This window comes from Sinocyclocheilus rhinocerous, unplaced genomic scaffold (genome assembly GCF_001515625.1).
Source record: "Sinocyclocheilus rhinocerous isolate Xijiao unplaced genomic scaffold, SAMN03320098_v1.1 scaffold541, whole genome shotgun sequence".
Classification (NCBI taxonomy): domain Eukaryota; kingdom Metazoa; phylum Chordata; class Actinopteri; order Cypriniformes; family Cyprinidae; genus Sinocyclocheilus; species Sinocyclocheilus rhinocerous.
Window position 1 is genome coordinate 1,163,527 of NW_015658519.1, and position 8,382 is coordinate 1,171,908.

An 8,382-nucleotide genomic window follows, 5' to 3' on the forward strand; every position below is an offset into this window, starting at 1 on the left:
TCTGGAGTACAGCAGTCTAAAGCTGATGCTGGGCCTGTTCAGCTGACAGGGTGGGGCACAAGAGGGGAGGGATGAAAACTAAAAGACTAAAGCCCTTGGCTTGATTTAACCACAGTATCAGCATAGTGGATACTGAACCTGAGGAAAGGCCAGACCCCCACACCTCCGGTCTGGACCATAACAAAACTACAGATAAGAGAGGGGCCTAGATAAATAAATGAGTGAGTGATAGGTGAAGGGCCAAAGAATCAGAGACGGAGAATAATTATTCCAGTGACTCACATGAAAGATATTCAGCATTCCTGGCCATCAGCCCGAACTCTCACAATGGTGCACCTCTAAGTGCCAGGGCACCTAAAGATTGGCTTGTTTTAGTGTGTTTGATGTGCTTACGCTAGGAGGGGGGCTCACAGATCAGCTGTCCTTGGCCATATAGGGTTAGGGCAATCGAGGTTATAAATCTGCTGTTGTGCTGAATCTCAGCATCCCATCCATCGGTCCCAGTGGGGTTTTTTGTGTGCTATTGCTGTTAAGTTTCTATGCAATATTTATCATTACATATAGTTTATGGGAATATTTTTCTCTGTATTTTAGGTGGAATCACAAACACCTGGAGCCTCCATTAGCATCTGCTATCTGTCAATAACCTAATCGGTAATTTATGTTAGTGATGCACGCACTGAAGAATGACTTAAACTGCATTCTTACAAGTTCTTGTTTTTTACAATTGAAGGTTAACTATGGGTGATGCTGAAATGGTGGTTTTTGGGGCCGCAGCCCCTTACCTGCGGAAGTCTGAATGGGAGCGTCAAACTCTTTGACTTAAAGAAGGCATGCTTTGTTCCGGATCCAGTGGAGGAGTTTGTTAAAGCCACCATCACAAGTCGAGAGGGTGACAAAGTCACTGTGGAGACACAAGGAGGGAAGGTCAGTGCAAAAAGTACAAAATTTTCAATCTGTTATGAACTTGCGAAAAAAGTCAACACCAACGTTTCTGTGAAAGTTTGATCAGCCACTATATAATTTAGATATTGTAATATGATCTGAGATCATTACTGATATGAACTCCTTTTACAAAGATATAAAACATTTAATATGTTTACATTTAAAACCATTTAATATGGTTGCATTTTAAGGAGCCTTCAATTCTCGAATTCTTAAAATAGGCTACATAATGAACAACGCATTGAACAGATGAACAATATACTCAATTTATGCTGAACATTGTACAGTTTAGTAAAGAATAATCTAAATCAGATTTTTTTGACAAGCCTTGTTGTTAGTTAAACCTTCTGATAAATGAAATGAGTAAGCAACACCAACTTATGCATAATTGTCATATTAATATGATTCATTTTTATTAAATATTTCATTCTTATTTTTTTGATTATTTTTACATAATTTCATGTTATTTGAAAACAATTGAAACTATTTTTAATAAGATCAAATGTTTTGATTTTTTTATACATTTATGCTTATTAAAAAATATACTTTGCCAATGAAAATTTCACAGTCCTCCTGCAATTCTCTTGGGGTGTTCAGTTGGAAAACCTGCTTTAAACCTTCCTTTATTTGTACAGACTATCACTGTCAAAGAGAGTGATGTTCTGCAACAGAATCCCCCCAAATTTGATAAAATTGAAGACATGGCAATGCTGACCTTTCTCCATGAGCTAGCTGTGCTGTATAATCTCAATGAGCGCTATGCAGCATGGATGATCTATGTGAGTATACAGGAGTCTCAGCTTCTTCTTTGAAACCAAACCTTTACCTCTAGTTGAAAACTCTACTAACGTTTCTGTTCTACAGACCTACTCTGGGCTGTTCTGTGTCACTGTCAACCCTTACAAGTGGCTGCCAGTGTACAATCAGGAGGTGGTTATAGCCTATAGAGGGAAAAAGAGGAGTGAAGCTCCTCCCCACATACATGGTGGCAGGTGATACTCACAAAAATAACCAAACCAAACAAAAATTATAAAATACAAAATAATGAAATAAACACTGATAAATAAAACCGTATATTTCTGTTATTCCGTACAGACAGAGAAAACCAGTCTATTCTTATCACATAAGTGACAAAACAAACCGCATGCAAAACATTATTAATTTCTGAGTAAATTTACAGAGATATAGTAGTCTTATGCCAATGTGTTAAAGGGATAGTTCGCCCAAAAATAAAAATAGTGTAATTTACTCACCTACTTGTCATTGAAACCCATATGGCTACTACTTCTACAAAGACATCTTGTAGAAAGTCTAGGTGTCTATTGTCCATACAATGAAAGTGGACTCTAAAACTGTTATATTACTAGGCTATATCACAAATGATTTGTGAAAAAAAAATTTACTTCTACACCCTGCAGATTTAGAACACACTCATTCAGGACACTGAGATACGGACATTGTGGTCATGTCATCCATTTCTCACCATAATACTGTTTCTATAACTTTAGTGGAGAGTCTGGAGCTGGGAAGACTGTGAACACTAAAAGAGTCATTCAGTACTTTGCCAGCATTGCAGCAAGTGGGGGGAAGAAGAACGCATCTGCTCAGAACAAGGTTCCACGTTAATGAAGGGACAAATATAAATGTGTTGAATAAGCTTTTAATGCAACCTGTTTTAAAAATGTTTCACCTTCTTTTTTATTTGATCTCCTCATCTAGGGAACCCTGGAGGATCAAATCATTCAGGCTAACCCTGCCTTGGAGGCCTTTGGGAATGCAAAGACCATCAGAAATGACAACTCCTCAAGATTTGTAAGTGAATGTGTAGTAAATCAAAATTGCTGAGCATAGTCAATTTTATGCAACATCGTGTAAGATGGCTAAGATGGCTCTTCTACATATCTTTTTAGGGAAAATTTATTCGAATTCACTTTGATACAAGGGGGAAACTGGCATCTGCTGACATTGAAACATGTATGCCTTTGCTCTGTCTTCACAAACAATCTTAAATGATTATTTAATAAGTGAAAATGTAAATAATAGATTAAAGTGTACTACTTCATAAAACTGTTCTTTCTATCTGTATAGATCTCCTGGAGAAGTCCCGTGTGATCTTTCAGTTAAAGGGGTCATATGATGCGATTTCAATTTTTCCTTTCTCTTTGGAGTGTTACAAGCTCTTGGTGCATGCTGAGAAAGACTATCACATCTTCTATCAAATCTTATCCAACAAAAAACCTGAGATCCTTGGTGAGCAAATTAAGCAACCTCAGATACTCAATAAATACAAAACATAGACTTGTAATCTTGTATTCTCTCTCTTCTACTGAAACGGTATAAACAGAGATGTTACTAGTGACTACGCATTCATCTCTCAGGGAGAGACCACGGTTGCTTCCATTGATGATGCTGAGGAGTTAATGGCAACCGATGTGAGTAGCTGGTTAAAAACCATGATGATATTTGGCCACATAATAGTAATGTCATGCTTTAAGGCAGTCAAACACTCAAGTTTTCTACTTTCACAGAGTGCCTTTGATATATTGGGCTTCACACAAGATGAAAATAACTCTGTGTACAAGCTGACTGGAGCCATTATGCACTATGGCAGTGATGGGCAAACCTGGCCCTTCCAGGCCACTTTCCTGCAGAGATTTGATCCAACCCTGACATGACTCACCTGCCTGTAGCCTTCTAGTAGTCTTGAAGGCAATGATTAGCTGGTTCAGGTGTGTTTGATTAGGGTTGGAGCTAACCTCTGAAGGAAAGTGGCCTGGAAGGGCCAAGTTTGCCCACCCCTGCACTATGGCAACATGAAGTTCAAGCAGAAGCAGCGAGAGGAGCAAGCAGAAGCTGATGGGACTGAAGGTAAGGAATGGAAGCTTGCAGGAAATTCAAATGGCATCACCTTTGTGAACAGCTGTATTTCAGTCATGCTTTATGTAAGGAATCTTGAATTACAGATGCTGACAAATCAGCATATCTAATGGGTCTGAATTCTGCTGACCTCATCAAGGGTCTATGACTATGTCATCCAAGGGTCAAAGTTGGAAATGAGTGGGTCACCAAGGGACAAAATGTCCAGCAGGTATTCCAGCACAATTCAAGTTGACAACAATGAGAGAATGAAAAAGCAATCAAACAAAACTTTCATGCGTTGATTATTGCAGGTAAACTATGCTGTTGATGTCTTATCAAAAGCAGTGTATGAGAAAATGTTCCTCTGGATGGTGGTGAGAATCCAACAGTCTCTATATTTTTCATGCATAAAACTGATGCTTTTACAAATTCATTTAGTTCAACACCTTTGAGCAACTCTGCATCAACTTTACCAATGAGAAACTGCAACAGTTTTTCAACCACCACATGTTTGCTGGAACAAGAAGAGTACAAGAAAGAAGGGATTGAATGGGTGTTCATTGACTTCAGTATGGATTTGCAGGCCTGCATCGATCTCATTGAGAAGTGAGTAGGCTAATTTTTACAACAAGCATTACAATTAAATTATATATGCATTTCTTTCACTTTGGATAATTTCTCCATATTCCCGATTCCTTCAGTCTATGGGCATCATGTCCATCCTTGAAGAGGAGTGCATGTTTCCCAAAGCCAGTGATGCAACATTTAAAGCAAAGCTTTATGACAACCACCTTGGGAAATCAAGCAACTTCCAGAAACCCAGGATAGTGAAAGGGAAGCCAGAGGCTCACTCTGCCTTGGTTCACTATGCTGGTATAGTGGACTACAACATCAACAACTGGCTAGTGAAGAATAAGGACCCCCTCAATGAAACTGTGGTTGGATTGTACCAGAAATCCTCACTGAAGTTGTTGGCTTATCTATTTGCCAACTATGCAAGTGCAGAGTCAGGTGTGCTTGTAATGTCTTTACAAAAAAGGACACTTTCAATTTGAAGTAATGTGAGGTCATGTGATGATTCAAAATCAAGCTATAAAGCAATAGTGTCCACACTGTGTCAACGAAATCTTGTGGTATTTTAGCTCTATCATTAAACCTTTATAAATAACTCATAATTTACAAAAACTCAAACCTTTGATTTATATTTTGTCCAGCCATGGCTGACAGTGCAAGTGGGAAAAAAGAAAAGAAGAAAGGGGTCATCATTCCAGACAGTGTCTGCACTTCACAGGGTATGTCAAAGACTGACAATACCTAAAATCTCTAAAAACTGTTTGGTCCGTCCTAGTCAAATGTGCTAATACGTGTTTCCTTACAGGAGAATCTCAACAAGCTAATGACAAACCTGAGATCAACTCATCCTCACTTTGTCAGTGCATCATCCATAATGAGACAAAGACTCCTGGGGCGATGGAGAACCCTTTGGTCATGCATCAACTGCGCTGTAACGGTGTACTGGAGGGCATCAGAATTTGCAGGAAAGGATTCCCCAACAGAATCCTGTATGGAGACTTCAAACAGAGGTACCAGGAAAAAAAATGACTAGAAGTTACCACAAAACCTGCTTGTTTTATTTTTAAATACTTCTTTCTGTGATTCTGCAGATATCGGATCTTTCAAGCTAGATCTCGAGGTCTTCTTTCAAGGGTTGAATACCAAAAGATGGTAGAACGCAGGTAATAATTATCCCATACATTACTTTATACTTAATCTAGCAATGTGTGTTTATATGTGCTGTTGAATTTTAAAAGGCATTTGATTGTATTTTTTATGCATTCTCCACAAATAAAAAAGGGATGCCTTGCTTGTGATTCAGTGGAATGTATGTGCATTCATGAGTGTCAAGAATTGGCCCTGGATGAAACTCTTCTTTAAAATTAAACCATTACTGAGATCTGCTGAAGCAGACAAGGAAATGGCCAATACGAAACAGGAGTTCTTGAAGCTTAAGGAAGCCTATGCAAAGTCTGAGGCTCATAGAAAAGAACTTGAGGAAAAAATGGTTACTATCCTTCAAGAAAAGAATGACCTCCAACTTCAAGTGCAGGCGGTATGTTTGTAAAAGTTCATTAATAAAAGATTGGAATAAATAGTAATATGAATCCTTTTTTTTCTCGCATGAATCTTTTGAATATTTTCAATGCAAACAGGAACAAGATAATCTCTGTGATGCTGAAGAGAGGTGTGAAGGTCTGATCAAAAACAAGATCCAGCTTGAGGCAAAAGCCAAATAGCTCACAGAGCGACTTGAGGATGAGGAGGAGATGAACGCAGAGCTGACAGCTAAGAAGAGAAAGCTGGAGGATGAGTGCTCAGAGCTGAAGAAAGATATTGATGATCTGGAGCTGACTCTGGCTAAAGTGGAGAAAGAAAAACATGCTACTGAAAACAAGGTTTAATACAAACTGTAATTAACTGTGAAAAGGGATGTCTATCTCTCATAAAACGTTTAACTAATATTAGCTTTATATACTCCGGTAAAGAACCTGACAGAGGAAATGGCAACTTTAGATGATATCATTGCCAAGCTAACAAAAGAGAAAAAGGCCTTGCAGGAAGCTCATCAGCAGACACTGGATGACCTGCAAAGTGAGGAGGACAAAGTCAACACTCTCACCAAAGCTAGAGCAGCAGGTGGATGATGTAAGTTATTATTATTATTATTAAGTAAAATGTTGTTGTTGTTGGAGCATATTTGTTGCAGCAGATTAAGCTTTTTTGTTAAATCTGTTAGCTTGAGGGATCTCTAGAGCAAGAAAAGAAAATCCGAATGGATCTAGAAAGATCCAAGAGGAAACTTGAAGGAGACTTGAAGTTAGCCCAGGAGAGCGTAATGGACCTCGAGAATGACAAACAGCAACTGGAAGAACGACTGAAGAAGTAAGACCAACTGCTTTATTAGCACATTACTGTTGTTTTAGATGTTTGAATATGCTAATGATATAAAGGCCATAATTTCATTTTCAGAAAAGACTTTGAAATTGTAACAGTTATGAACTCTTTTTGTTGTTTTTCACTCTGTTTAGTCTTCTGGTCTGTTTAGTTCGTCTGTGCCCATATTTGGTTCTGTTCCTGTCCTAGTTAAGTTCATTGATTCATTAGCACCCATTAGTTAATTCCCATCACCTGTGTGTCATCATCTGTCTGCCTATTTAAACTCACTCCTTAGTCCTATTCCTTGTCTGGTTTTACGTTCGTGTAGGTGTGTGTTTTCCCCATCATCTCTGTGGATTATCTTGACCTGGATGTTATTAAACTTCTTATTGTTCGTATCATCATTCTCGTGTGCCTTCTTCGACACAGCCGTGACAGAAATCAGTCAGCTCAACAGTAAAATTGACCATGAGCAAAACATAATTATACAACTACAAAAGAAACTGCAGGAGCTGCAGGTATTTTATATGACCATACCCAATGATCTCTTCTGATGATCAATGCACTGTGCATTTTGGAGTGGAAAAAAAACTCAACTTCTGTTTTGTGCTAGGCTCAAGTTGAGGAGCTAGAAGAAGAGCTTGAGGCAGAAAGAGCTGCCAGAGCCAAGGTGGAGAAACAAAGAGCAGATTTAGCCAGAGAGCTGGAGGAGCTACAGCTGCTCAGATTGAGATGAACAAGAAACGAGAGGCAGAGTTTCAGAAACTTCGTAGAGACCTTGAAGAGGCTACTCTACAACACGAGGCCACTGCTGCCACACTGAGGAAGAAACAAGCTGAAAGTGTGGCTGAACTTGGAGCGCAGATAGACAATCTGCAGAGAGAAAAGCAGGCAATCTATTAAGGGAATCCGTAAATATGAACGCCGCATCAAGGAACTTGCGTATCAGGTGGGATTAGATGATTTAGACTACACAAGCGTTTGTCTAATAAAGATCAGAATAATGTACAGCAAAAAATAATCTTTAGTTGTATGAACCTAGACTGAAGAGGACCGTAAAAACATAGCCCGTCTTCAGGATTTGGTTGACTATTGGTTGGTATTGTCTAAAGTATATGGGTGTCATGTTTGCCTCCTGTAATACTAAGAACAGGCAAACATTCATCTTCCGGCAAATTCCGTAAGCTGCAGCATGAACTAGAAGCAGAGGAAAGGGCTTATGTTGCTGAATCTCAAGTGAAAAAACTACGTGCCAAAAGTCGTGATGTGGGGCCAAAGGTACAGTGGACACAATTAATTAATCATTAATTAAAATGTTAAAAAGCTCAAAGTTGCTTGATTTCAGTTTGCATGGGACATATCCCACTCTTTTTATAGCCAATATGTCAGACAGGCACCATGATTTGCTACTTGCTAGTCAGTGGTAGGCATTTATTACAGGGAGCGGCAATCTCATTCTAGAGAGCACCTGACTGGGCACAAATATTTTAACTACAGGTTAAGTCATATTTGGTTTATTAAAAGAGAATTAAGTATTTCATAATACCTTTCCTTAGTAACTAATGGAGCCTCCCTTTTCTTTTGTCAACATTTTTTCTCCCAGAAATGGTTTGAAGAATGAAGTGGAAATCCTCTGAAATCACC

General features: G+C 38.8%; 1 pseudogene; it reads left to right on the top strand.

Moving 5' to 3' along the window:
- The first annotated feature begins 595 nt into the window (after positions 1–595).
- LOC107722498 (myosin-7-like) lies at positions 596–7,699 on the top strand (annotated as a pseudogene).
- Positions 7,700–8,382: the final 683 nt, after the last annotated feature.